The sequence below is a fragment of the Anomaloglossus baeobatrachus genome, chromosome 1 (genome assembly GCF_048569485.1).
Source record: "Anomaloglossus baeobatrachus isolate aAnoBae1 chromosome 1, aAnoBae1.hap1, whole genome shotgun sequence".
Lineage (NCBI taxonomy): Eukaryota > Metazoa > Chordata > Amphibia > Anura > Aromobatidae > Anomaloglossus > Anomaloglossus baeobatrachus.
The window spans coordinates 291,764,940-291,779,273 of NC_134353.1; the positions used below are offsets into that span (position 1 = coordinate 291,764,940).

The 14,334-nt window shown below is 44.6% G+C and overlaps 1 protein-coding gene across 1 annotated transcript in view; it reads right to left on the reverse strand.

Annotated features, from left to right (window-relative positions):
* The window catches only part of LOC142291966 (alcohol dehydrogenase 1-like), a 151,288-nt gene that overhangs the window by 93,246 nt on the left and 43,708 nt on the right, over positions 1–14,334 (reverse strand). Inside the window, exon 2 of the mRNA XM_075336954.1 lies at positions 3,143–3,244. The gene's annotated coding sequence lies outside the window, so the exon portion shown is untranslated. The remainder of the gene's footprint in view (positions 1–3,142; positions 3,245–14,334) is intronic.

Here is a 14,334-nt window from a genome sequence, read left to right on the forward strand (position 1 = left end):
AACACCCAGGTCCGACATAACCCACAGGAGGTCCCTTGTTGATTTCAGCTCTGTTACACCTGAAGTGACAGGGGGTGGCCATAGAGCATAACCGCCCACTGTGAGCTTCAAGCAGAGACTGAGCTGCAGTAATTAGCGGGAATGTCACTCAGGTTATTTGCAGTCACAGCTGGAGGTCCCCATGGTTTTCCACCTTTGATCACAGGTAACCTGACCTCAAGTGACCTTAGTAAACTCCGTGACCTCAAATCTGAGTTCACAGACCCGCATCTCCTGGCAGAAAACAGCATTTGTTTGCCAAGAGATGCAGATTTGGTGCGGATATCCTTACATCATATTCCTGCATCCAATTTACACCTCATGGTAAAAAATTGCATCCTACTGCAGCAGTTTTCATGCGTTGTTTTTGCCAGGAGGTATAGATTAGCTGCATGAATATTGTGTAAAAATGTAATCACCACATTTGCATCTCTTGGCCCAAAAATACAAAAGAAACAGTTTTGACACCATTAAGCTGCAATTTTTTGGCATGAGGTGTAAATTTGATGACGAAATGTCTGCACCAGATTTCAACACCAAATTTGCACTTACTGGCAGAAAATCACACCAAATCTGTGTCAAAACCATTTTTTTGCTATAGATTGGGTGGAGGAATATACCGTAGAAATTTCAGCACCAAATGTGCATCTCTTGGTGAAAATACCTGCGGTTTTCTGCCAGGAGATGTAGGTCTGTGAGCTCAGTGAGTTTACAGAAGTCACCTGTGGTCACGTTACCTGCGGTCATAGGTGGAGTACCGTAAGAACTTCCAGCTGTGACCACAAGTAACCTGAATGTCGTCACTGTTGATCATGCAGCTCAGTCTCTGCCTGAAGCCCACAGCCGGCAGTCATTGTTCTATGGGTCCTTGTGTAGATTACGTCGGACCTGGGTTGATAAAGGGGTTAAAGAGGCTGTTTTTTGTACTTTATTTCAAATAAGGGATTTTTTTGGTGTTTGTCTTTATTTCTTTTCACTTACAGATTAGTGATGGGGGTCTCATGGATGCCTCCCATTACTAATCTAGGGCTTAGTGCCAGCTGTGTGCTGTTAGTAACCTCTTATTTCCCCATTTGCCACCGCACCAGTAAAGTTCCGAGATTGTCATATCTAATGGATGCAACAGGGTGCTGCAGGCTGCTATTTTTAGTCTGGGGAGGGCCCAATAAACATGGGTCTCCACAGCCTGAGAATACCAGCCCCCAGCTGTGGGGCTTTATCATGGCTAAATATCAAAATTGGAAGAGACCACATGTTGTATTTTAACATTATTTATTTAATTTTTAAAAAGTCGCATGTGGTGCTCTCATTTTGATACATAGCCAAGATAAGTGCACAGCTGGAGGTTGCAGCCTGTAGCTGTATGCTTTATCTGTGTAGGGTATCCTAATTTGGAGGTACCCTACAATTTTTTATTTATTTTTTTAGTTTAGCACCACGATAGGGACCCACAGACAGGGTCTGTGATTGCAAGCAGTCATACGCTGTCACTCAGGATTGGGGCGCGTCTGACTGCAATCAATCACAAACGCCAGGACTGCTGGTGGGTGGGGGAAGTTGTGAATATAGATGACCAATAATCAGTGGCCCCAGAAGAAGAGGGAGCAGCCACAGGAGCAGTTACCGCTACACCAGAGACTCGTTAAGTATAATTTGCTTGCTTGATTCTTATTTTCTTTATTTTTCCTTTATTTTTTTTATTTTTTTTTTAATTTCCAGAGTTGCCGGATCCGGATCATTAGCCGGAGTTCCCTGAGAACTCCGGGCATGGGCCCTTATGATTTTGAATCTACGTGTATCTGGACTTTTACAGTCTAGTTGTGCACATCATTAATTATAAACTCATTTTGAGTTTATGCAGTTATGTATTATGCAGTATGAAGTGAAAATTCTTTATATATAGTTGGTAAAGATTTTGAGAAGTTTCCCAAGTCTCTCCCCACTTACTGGTTAAAATATATTGTATATAACTTCCTATATAATGTACAATCTAGGGTTAAAGGGAACCTGTCACCAGATTTTTCCCTCTTAAACTAAAAGAATCACCTTCTGCAGCTCCTGGGCTGCATTCTATGAAGGTGCACTTTGGCCCTGACTCTCCTTCCAGACCCCAAAAATAACTTTATAAAACTTGGCCGTTAGGTATGCTAATTACCTGTGTTGCCAGATGGGCAGGCTCATTTTCTGCTCCTGTCCCCCCTCCTGCCGCTGATCGCTGTCCTCTTTTCTTGATTGACAGCCGACCTTACCAGCGCCATGCTCGTACCCGCCCATAATCTCGCGCCTGCGTATTTAGCTCACCGGCGCGAGCTAGGGCAGCTATGTTTTCTGCTATGCCCGCGATATTGTAGAGCGAACTGGGCCTGCGCGAGCCGACCTAACTGCACAGGCGCGAGATTTGAAAATGTGACGAGGAGGATGACGGAGGGCGTCATCCCGTCAATCAAGAAAGGAGGACGGCGATCAGCGGCAGGAGGGGGGAAACACAGGTAATTGACATACCTAATGGCCAAGTTTTATAAAGTTATTTTTGGGGTCTGGAAGGGGAGTCAGGGCCAAGGTGCACATTCATAGAATGCAGCCCAGGAGCTGCAGAAGGGGATTCTTTTAGTTTAATAGGGAAAAAAATCTGGTGACAGGTTCCCTTTAAGTTCCTAGGTTTCACATCACTTTGCTCAGCTCCAGAACTTTGAGTTATAGGTGAGAGTAATGGGGAACTTATGTGAAAGGCTCACCAGTGTGGGAGCACAATATAAAATGCAAAAAAAGGTGTAGACTATAGGGAAGTGGAATAGGCTGGAAAAGAAGGGAACTGTAGTTTGCTGCCTGCATGGATTGCAGCTGAAGCCACGTCCACTCTGCTGAACAGGAGCACATAGAGAACAGCAGTGTAATATAAATGGTAATTACACATGTGTATGATGAAGTATTAGCATTGTAATGTAGCTCTGTGTGTAATCATCTTGCTGTCTTCTCAGTTTCTCTTCCAAATGCCAGAATATCAGTTTAATTACAGAGCTGGTGGCAGTAAACTGAATGTTCATCCGAAGTGAAAAAAGTTCTCAGACACCAGACATACTAATACACAGACTAAACATACTACCTTTATCCGAACTTCATGGGCTTTTGGTGGATGCACCTCGATTTCTTCAATTTTAAGTGACTGATGTGCACTCCATGCAATAGCGGCCCTGCATTTTATAATCTGCAATACATTCGATGATAACAGATGATTAATGCTTTCTATATTGTATTTATACATACAGTATTAAATAAACATAAAAAAACTGATGGCACATTCTAACAGACAAGTGTGAACAAGTGCATACTGAACATAAAATTAACAACATCTGCACTCTGAGATACTAATGTATACAGACATCGAATATAGGAACTTGGATATGCGTTACTGCTAAGGAAGTAAATTTAAAAATTGAGACAAAATTAGGATATAAAAAAGCCAGTTTTAGGCAAACCCAGTAGCCATCGTCAAGGCGTATCTCATATTTTGGGTCCCTACTTAATGATGTCTTTACCTGAGCTGAACAGCTTACAATTTTATGGCATTGCCTAAAGGTGATGGGAAGGAGTGTTTCATGACTTCCCAATCCTCAGCAGTAAATGCCACCTACATTATGAACAAAATCTTTTCAATCTCCTTTTTTTTTCTTGGCACCAAAATGTAATTTGTTGTAATATGCGATACTGCAATTACATCGACTCTTACTTTTCCTGCCGTCTCCATTCTTACAATTGGCTTTCTTTGGAAGTAGCAAATGGGATTGGAATCTCCTGTAGTTTGTCTTCCTAAAACCAACCTCTGTGAAATAATGTAAAATCCAGCAGCTGTTGCTCATGAATTCTGCTGACATCAGGGAATTTTGTACATAATTGCACAATATGTTGTGACATCTGATATTATTACTTTAGTCAATGATTATCTCTACAGCTCTCAGCAATGTGTAGAAAGATCAAGATCAAAACTGGAACATATTAAGTGCTAATTAAGCTTTATATTAGGGAGTCTGTCAGCTCAAGCTGACAGTATAAAAAAGGCCTACACAACATACAGCCCGTGGGCCACATACAGCCTGCCAAAAGCTTTGTTGTGGCTCATGGACCTGTCCAGCAGACCCTACTCTCTGCTTCTAATATTCAAATGTAATCGCGGCTCTCAGACGCAAATACATTTAAAAACCTGAGCAGAATAAAAGAGAGCTTGTCAGCCCCTGCTCTGACATGCAGCAGTATGATGAGGTGCACACTGCTGACATCATCACACTGCTACTGGTGATAGCAAAGGCATTGGACATATCAGACCCGATAAGCGCACCATGGAGGAGCTGAAGATTAAATGTGTGCCAAGACACATACAATATGGGGGAAAATTGTGAAAGGGAGCACAAAATAGTTAGTGGCAGTAAGGTGGGGATAATATTATAGAAAGGGGCAATGTGGGGGTATTATGGAGAGAGGCAGTGTGGGAAGGACAATATAGAGAGGGTCAGAGTGAATGGGACAATATGTAGAGAGGCAGTGTGGGGGACATATTATGGAGAGGGGTAGTGTTGGGGATATTATGGAGGAGAGTTGTGTGGGGGAGATATTATAGAGAGTGGCAGTGTGGGAGATATTATGGAGAGGGGCTGTGTGGGGGACAACTTTATGGAGAGGGGCAGTGTGCAGGATTATTGTGGAGAGGGCCAGTGTGGAAAGAAATTTTATAGAGGGACAGTGTGGAGGGGTATTATAAAGAGGGGCTGTGGGGGGACAATATGGAGAGGAGCTATGTGAGGGGACAAAAAGGAAAAGAGGAGGTTGGGTGGAGTACATATTATGGAGATGGGCAGTTTTGGGGGAGATATTATATAGAGGGGCAGTGTTGGTTGAGACATGGAGAGGGGCAGTGTGGGAAGGACAATATAGAGAGGGTCAGTGTTGATGGCACAATATGGAGAAGGGCAGTGTGCGTGGGGGACATATGGAGAGGGGCAGTGTGGGGGATATTATGGTGAGGGACTGTGTTGGGAGATATTATGGAGAGGGGCTTTGTGGGGGAGATATGGAACGGGGAAGTGTGTGGGGGACAACTTTATGAAGAGGGGCAGTGTGTAGGATGATTATGTAAAGGGGCAGTGTGTGGAGAGGCATGTTACAGAGAGACAATGTGGAGGGGTATTATGATTGGGGCAGTGTAAGGAGACAATATAGAGAAGAGTATGTGGGGGACAATAAGGAGAGAGGCAGTTTGGGTAGGGGACATATTATGGAGAGGGGCAGTTTTGGGGATATTATGGAGAGAGGCTGTTTGGGGGAGATATTATATAGAGTGGCAGTGGGGGGGATATATGGAGAGGGACAGTCTGGGAGTATATTAAATAAATAATAAAAAATAGTTTATTTGGGTAAAGACTTACGGTCAAGGACAGGGACCGAATTTTTCACGAGCTTGAGAAATTTCATGCCTGATGCTTATCAGGAGTTACCTAAGGAGCCTCATTCTCAAAAGCTCCATAGGTCTCAGTGGGACATTAATTACACATTTGGATTAAGTTGGAACTTCGAGGATTTTTTTAAATTAATTTGTGAATGGGGGAGTCTTTCTCCAAATAAACTATTTTTTCCAGTATGTGTATGATTTTTAACTGTACACTTACCATGTTAGTTATGGGGGTGTCTAATAGATGCCTCTCTATTCCTAACCCCTGGGCTTGATGCCAACTCTCAATTCACAGCTGAGATCAACCCCAAAAATATTACCTTGATTGCCACTGCACCAGGGAAATAGAAAAAAAGCCAGGCAAAGCACCAGAATTGGCTGGTGAAGTCCCATCTAAAGATATCTGCTCGCATATGCAAGTTGCACTTATATTGTACCTGTGCTAGTTTAACATATTTATTTGCTTTATTTTATTTTACTCGCTTATAAAGCACAATTTCCACAGTGCTTTACAGACATCTTCATCACTGTGTAGCCTACTGAACAAGACTAAGGGACCATTTTAAGAGCTTAGGAAGCTTTTGCAGGTGTTTTGTGGTAATAATGATAATTTTCTGAGATAATGACTTTTGGGTTTTCATTGGCTGTAAGCCATAATCATCAACATTAACAGAAATAAACACTTGAAATAGATCCCACTGTGTGTAATGACTCTATATAATATATGCATTTCCCTTTTTGTATTGAATTTCTGAAATAAATTAGCTTTTTGATGATATTCTAATTTATTGAGATGCACTTGTATATATAGGAAAGCCATCCAATATCGTATGTGAGCTGGCAGATACTTGTGGATGTCACCCTGCTCACCTCCCGATGCGAAAGTAAACAGGGCTGGATTACCAGATTGCACATGCTATTGATTGATGACAAGTTAGATGCTAAATTACACTTTTTTGTGTCATGATATCCCTTGTGCGGTCTTATCTCAGGCAAAATAACCTTTGCTGCACAATTATTAGGCAATTTGTAGTTTTGATGATTCATTTATTATTGAATAACTACAGTGCTGTCGGTCAGTCCAAAAGGTTAATAAACCTGAAAGCTGAATATTTAGAATATCCCACGGCCGGTAATGTGAACTCACTGCCAACCGTGAGAAATGCAGCGTGTGCTCACAGGGACTCTATCTATCTATCCCTCTATCTATCCTTCTATCTATCCCTCTATCTATCCTTGTATCTACAGTTAGGTCCAGAAATATTTGGACAGTGACACAAGTTTTGTTATTTTAGCTGTTTACAAAAACATGTTCAGAAATACAATTATATATATAATATGGGCTGAAAGTGCACACTCCCAGCTGCAATATGAGAGTTTTCACATCCAAATCGGAGAAAGGGTTTAGGAATCATAGCTCTGTAATGCATAGCCTTCTCTTTTTCAAGGGACCAAAAGTAATTGGACAAGGGACTCTAAGGGCTGCAATTAACTCTGAAGGCGTCTCCCTCGTTAACCTGTAATCAATGAAGTAGTTAAAAGGTCTGGGGTTGATACAGGTGTGTGGTTTTGCATTTGGAAGTTGTTGCTGTGACCAGACAACATGCGGTCTAAGGAACTCTCAATTGAGGTGAAGCAGAACATCCTGAGGCTGAAAAAAAAGAATTGGCATTAGCATTTGGTGATGTCCATGGGTTCCAGACTTAAGGCAGTGATTGCCTCCAAAGGATTCGCAACAAAATATTGAAAATAAAAATATTTTGTTTGGGTTTGGGTTATTTGTCCAATTACTTTTGACCTCCTAAAATGTGGAGTGTTTGTAAAGAAATGTGTACAATTCCTACAATTTCTATCAGATATTTTTGTTCAAACCTTCAAATTAAACGTTACAATCTGCACTTGAATTCTGTTGCAGAGATTTCATTTCAAATCCAATGTGGTGGCATGCAGAGCCCAACTCGCGAAAATTGTGTCACTGTCCAAATATTTCTGGACCTAACTGTATCTATCCCTCTGTCTGTCTATCTATTCTTCTGTCTATTTCTCTATATCAGAATGAAATTACTTTTTTTTTTTTTTTCAATGTGCTTTATTGCATTGAATGCAATAAAGCACATACCAACCCGCACGCGGCAAAACCGCGGCAATACCGCGACCAATACCGCGGTAAAACTGCCGCAAACTGCATGCGGTTTTCGGGTGCGGTTTGCCGCGGTTTTTTACCTCGGGTGCGGTAATCTTTGAATAATTGCTGAATTTTCTTGAGAAAATTCCATTTTCCAGTGCTCACAGGGCCTGAAGAAAGAAAAAGTGAGGTTTTGTCGTATTAGAATATTTGTGAGTACGTGCAGAGTTATTGGACAACTATTAGGCTAAGTGCACACACTGCGTTTTTTTGACGCTGCGTTTTTTAGCACTAAAAACGCACAGAAACGCAGCATCTTTATAAACGCATGAAAAAACGCATGCGTTTTTACCGCGTTTTGGTGCGTTTTTGGCTGCGTTTTGCTGCGTTTTTTCTCACTGCATTTTTCTGCGTTTTTTAGCAGTGAACATTGCCATTAAAGATTGTTGAGGAAAAAAAAAAAGGTCTGATGTCATTTCCTTCTTCCATATGTTCTTCATTCTCCACTAGTGTATGCAGAAGAGCAGACAGCTGCAGAACTACAAGGCTCAGCCTGCTCCATCCAGGACTGTATGCTGGAGGGAGAGTCAGGGGGAGCAGAACTACAAGGCTCAGCATACTCCATCCACTAGTGGATGCAGGAGAGCAGACAGCAGCTGCAGAACTACAAGGCTCAGCAAGCTGCATCCAATAGTGTATGCAGGAGAGCAGACAGCAGCTGTCGAACTACAAGGCTCAGCATCCTCCTTCCAGGACTGTATGCAGGATTTCTTTGCCCCCCCCCAAACAAAAAAAATGACGTGGGCTTCGCCATATTTTTGTATGCTAGCCGGGTACAGCAGGCAGGTACGGGCTGCCCCCAACCCCCAGCTGCCTATTTGTACCCGGCTAGGAACCAAAAATATAGGGAAGCCCTTTTTTTTTTAATTATTTCATGAATTTCATGAAATAATTAAAAAAAAAAAATGACGTGAGCTTCGCCTAATTTTTGTGTCCAGCCGGGTACAACTAGGCAGCTGGGGATTGGAATCCACAGTGCAGGGTGCCCATGCTTTCTGGGCACCCCCGCTGCGAATTGAAGTCTGCAGCCACCCCAGAAAATGGCGCTTTCATAGAAGCGCCATCTTCTGGCGCTGTATCCAACTCTTCCAGCTGCCCTGGTGACGGTGGCTCGCTGGGTAATAATGGGGTTAGGGCTAGCTTTATATTATCAGCTGGCCCTAAGCCCGAAATATATGGTGTCATGCCAATATTAGACATGGCCACCATGAATTTCTAGTAAAGATAAAAAAAAACCACAACACACAGAAAAATATTTTTATTAGAAATAAAACACAACACAATTACTAACTCCATCTTTATTGAAATAAAGAACCCCCCTCCGCAGTAATCCTGGGTCAAGGGTCCCGCGCCGTCCAATCCGGATCCAATATCATCTGATCGGTTTGCTGGAAGGCAAAGCGATCAGATGATGTGTCAGGATCCAGGATGTGAATCACATCACACATCAGCTGATTGCATAAAAGCCGTTTATACAATCAGCTGATGTATCATTGCTAAAAAAAAAAAATACTCACTTATGTGCTGATTACCAGCAGATCCTGGAGCGGAGTTTAATCCCGTCCGATCTCTGAAGGAGCTGCCGGTAATCAGGGATGAAGTCTCCTGACCAGCGGCGGACTAGAGTACCTGGGGCCCACCAGAAAAAATCAATCTTGGGGCCCACCAGCACCATGCAGTTACCGTACTGTATATAGGAATAACATACGTCCATAAACTCTTTCAAAATGAATCAACTTTATTAACCAATAAAATAAGTCAAAACCAGGAGTAGAACAATCGGAGTAAAAGTACAAAAGAAACACAGGCACCACTTCTGTATTTATCACTCACTCCTGGTTTTGGCTACAAATACTGAGGTAAAAAAACTCACCAAATATGCAACACGTGAACGTGGCCAAAGAAGCAGTAAATGAACCAAGCATAGTACACAGATTTGGCACCAAAACCAAGCTTAGGCTATATTCATACTCAGCGTGTTATTTTTCTCTGCAGCCAAAACCTGCTTTCTTGGCAGTAAGAATGTCCATTCTCCAAGAGGGGAGAGAGAGAGAGCGAGAGACAGAAACAGAGAGAGAGAGATAGAGACAGAGAGAGAGACATGGTGCGTTGCTTGTGACGCACCGAAAAACGTTGCATACAGCGTTCCTCCCCACCGGTGGTCAGTCGATCTGCCGCGCGGCGGATACAGCGCAAGGCCATCCGTCACAATCCGCCGCTCATACAAGTCTATGGGAAGCAACGGAAGCATTTTTGGCGGTTCCAGTTGTTTCTCAAAGTGGCAGATTGTGACGCCCGGGAAATAGTGGAAATATGAACTTACCCTTAAGGGGGCTTTACACGCTACGATATCATTGCCGATATCGCTAGCATGCGTACCCGCCCCCATCGTTTGTGCAACACGGGCATATCGCTGCCCATCGCTCACAAAATCGCACACCCCGTCACACAGACTTACCTGCCCTGCGATGTCGCTCTGGACGGCGATCCGCCTCCTTTCTAAGGGGGTGGGTCGTGCAGCGTCACAGCATCGTCACACGGCAGCCATGCAATAGAAGCAGAGGGGCAGAGATGAGCGGGACGTAAACATCCCGCCCACCTCCTTCCTTCCGCATAGCCGGTGGAGGCAGGTAAGGAGATGTTTGTCGCTCCTGCGGTGTCACTTATAGCGATGTGTGCTGCCGCAGGAACGAGGAACAACATCGCTAATGAGCGTTTAACCATTTTTGGTTTTAAGACGACCTCTCCGCAGCAAACGATTTTGTCCGCTTTTGCGATCGTTTTAGGTCGCACAAAAGTGTCACACGCTGCGATATCGTTAATGACGCCGGATGTGCGTCACTAACGGCGTGACCCTGACGATAAAACATTAACGATATTGTAGCGTGTAAAGCCCCCTTTGGTGTATGTGTACATAACATCTTTTTCAGGTGGATTCTGCCTGGAATCCATCTGAAAATGAGCAGTAAAAGAAGTTAGAAGTGATGCACTCAATTTTTGCTGAAGCTAAACTCCATTAGGACAGAGTCACACTTGCATATGACTCGCCAAAGTGCAGGGAGAAAATCTGGCATTGCACTCGGCCCCATGTAAGACAATGCTGCAGCTCTGACCTGTGAGTTTTCCCTCAGCTCGAAACTGACTGAGGAAAAAATGGCAGCATGCAGCAATTGTCTGCGACAGCCATGTCACTCGTACCCATACAAGGAAAAAACATCGGACTGGCACTCGGATGTTATCCAAGTACAGTGCAATATATGCACAGGCTGACAATGGAGGAGATGGGGAGATTAACCCCTCACTGTCCTCTACAGCGCCCGACCTCTCCTCCGTAGCTGTGATCCGATCTCAGGAACAGATCACAGTCATATGACACCCGACTTAAGGCTGGTTTACACCAGACAATCTATCGTGCGATAGATCGTCGGGGTCACGGTTTTTGTGACGCACATCCGGCATCGCTGGCGATGCCGGCCTGTGTGACACCTCCTAGCGACGCAGTATTGTTCACAAATCGTGAGTCGTGTACTGCTCGCTAGGTTCCATAATATCGTTTAATTTAGTTGTTCATCGTTTCCGGGGTAGCACACGTCGCTCCGTGTGACACCCCGGGAACGATGAACAGCAGCTCACCTGCGTCACGCTGCCGCCGCCGGCTATGTGAAGGAAGGAGGTGGGCGGGATGTTTACGTCCCACTCATCTCCGCCCTTCCGCTTCCATTGGCCGGCGGCCGTGTGACGTCGCTGTGACGCCGAACGTCCCTCCCACTCCAGGAAGTGGACGTTCGCTGCCCAGAGTGTGGTCGCACGAGAGGTAAGAACGTGTGACGGGGGTTACTGACTTTGTGCGACACGGGCAGCGATTTGCCCGTGACGCAAAAAGGACGGAGGCGGGTACGATCGATTGTGAAATTGCACAATCGGTCGTACCGTGTAAACCAGCCTTTACACTCACAGCAGATCCTGAGCAGAGGGTCATTAGCAGATCGTATCAAATGCTCTCGCATCACATGCCATACGCAAGTGTGACTATGCCCTTATAAGAGTAAAATGAGTAAAGATGCTGGCAGCTCCCCAGCAGAAAACGATGGCAAAGCCACCAGTGAGGACAATGCAGGAAAAAGACCTGGTGTAAAGGTCGTCACACAAGTGCTACACAGTTACTGGACCTCAGAATATCTTTCTGTTTTGTAATTTTTCAAACATACTCACGCAACCATGTCACCAAAGTATATAGACTCCACACCAATGGAAAAAGGTCATAGTATCGGATATACCAGTCATATATTACACTGTATATGTCATAAGATGTCTGTACATAGTATATCACATACAGAATATAGGACTGTGATGGTGGGATATTGTGGGTCATGTACCATTTTGTGTGGGTTCATGTTTAGGCATGGTTCACTATCCATTATTTGTACTGCTTATGTGTACATTCTATTGTCTGTAGATAATCATCCCCTACAGTGTTTCTGTCCCTAGGTCTGGGGGAGGGGATTCAACTAAACTCTCTGTTTTACTTGGACATTGGCAGTCTGTTGGAGAACTTCGAGAATGAAGCAGGAAGATTGATCCTCTGGTAGTAGCTTCTCAGAGACTTCTCAGAGAGAGACCTGGACATTTATCGCTTACCGGACTATATTTGTGTTACTGGATTAACTGGACTATATTTGTGTTACTGGATTAATTTTACCCCTCTATTTTGTCGATTATTTTATGGACCGTTTTGATTTGCTTGGAATAAATGCTCTTTGGATTGTACCGCCATCTCTCGTTCTGTTGATTGTGTGATATGGGAGAAGAACCCCGTGACAAGGACAATTTGTGACGGTGTATGATCTGCTGTGACTACAGTTACCAGATGTCATATATAGGAGACTGCCGAGACCCACCAACCGGTTCCCCCTCCCCACCGCGCAATGAATGAGACCACACATGGAATATCTTTCTTTTGTACTTTATTGAAGGTATCCACGTAACACCATTCAATGTTGATATAAAAGGGGGTTGCTTGTTATTTTGGCCACAGCTTTAACCACAGGCACAAATCCGCCTTAAACCTGAGGGAGGAGGCCCGATGCCTACGGCTGTCCGTGGCAGGTTGGCTCTCACCAAATCCCTCTTCCACCGGCCACGGAGTGGCGAAGGCCCAAGCCTGAGCTGCGACCCCCACACAGGGCCCTTATGGCCCGCTCAACCCCGTCCTTACTGTCCGACAGGAAATTGTCTAGGCCTATATCATTAAGGCTAAAACCATCCTCTAGCACCAAACGGCTGACCTCTGATTCCAGCATCTCGTGTCCAGGCACTATCCCTCTTCCTGACGCTATAAATTTGGCGATCTGCATATTAACGTGTTGCCTTGACCTTTCCACAGCTGCTATGTTCCTTGCCCCTGTACAACTCAATCTCGGTAATATACTGGACCATACCCCCACTACGTTGCTAAAGAAGCTGCTGAACTTATCTAGGAAAGAAGCTGCTGAACTTATCTAGGACCACTTGCATGACCGCAAGCAAATCCTGGATCCTCACATTTACCAGGTCATTTCCACCCGTGAATGACCAGCACTACTAGGCCAGTGGCTACTCTGGATATGCTCACTACCACAGGCAGGACCTGGGCCCAGGCCAGGCCCCGAACTCTTCTCCAGTGAAACTTGAGGTCACAAACTCCCAGCACGCTTCCACCCGGTCTCGACTCAGTCCGCCGTGCTGCCCAGAATATGTGTGAGTGACCTAGGATCCAGATGCTAGGTCTCGACAGATCTAAAAGAAAAACGGTTACCTCTCTTGTATGCAAAACATTTTCCATCATCGTGTCAGTAAACATCATTGTATTAATGTTTCTTTAGGTTTGAAGGTGCTTAGATAACCGAAATGATGTACATATATTTATTTAACAATTTATTTATTTATTTTTTTTTTTGTGTAATATATAAACGTGCCAAACAGTGGACAACTGGTGGCAGGGAACTACAGGACTGCAAGGATAGGTATGAAGCTGGCCCTTGCTGCCTCGGTTGTCGTGTCGATGCGGAAGGAGTGCATGCCATAATCTCCTGGTTGTAGGTCCAGGTAGGAAATAGACATTTTGAGCAATGCCGAAAGTTGTGTCGCCATGAGCGGGATCACTCTGCGTGCTCCAAGAAGAATTTGTTGTGAACCCAAGACTCTAAGTGTCGCTGCAAGGTAAGGATGGGACATAGGATACCTGAAAACGGGAAAATAGGGAACCAAACTCCTCTACCGAGCTGATCTGTTTTGGAGCGCCTTATGCGAACCCGTACTCCACCATTGCAAACTATAACATTGTCGCATAACAGACCACTGGTGCGACCTAGGGACCTGCTGACTAATTCGCTGACCGTCAAGGCTCCGAAGAATGCTAGCGAGAAGGCGGCCGAGAACAAGAGGACCTCGCTGTCATTGGTGCAAACGTCACCTAGCTGGTTTATTATGCCGGAAAGGATGGCGAATGAATTGGCCTTCCTTTTCTCCGTGCACCAGCGCTTCCAGCCTTTAACGGCCTGTTTGAACAGAAAGGCCTTGGTGACATCGGTCCATCCACGAACCTGAAAGTGAGAGGCTATTCCTGCAACCCGCTACTACGCTACTGTGCCCGGCAAGCCACTGGTATGTAGATGCGTTATGTCTCGAGCAA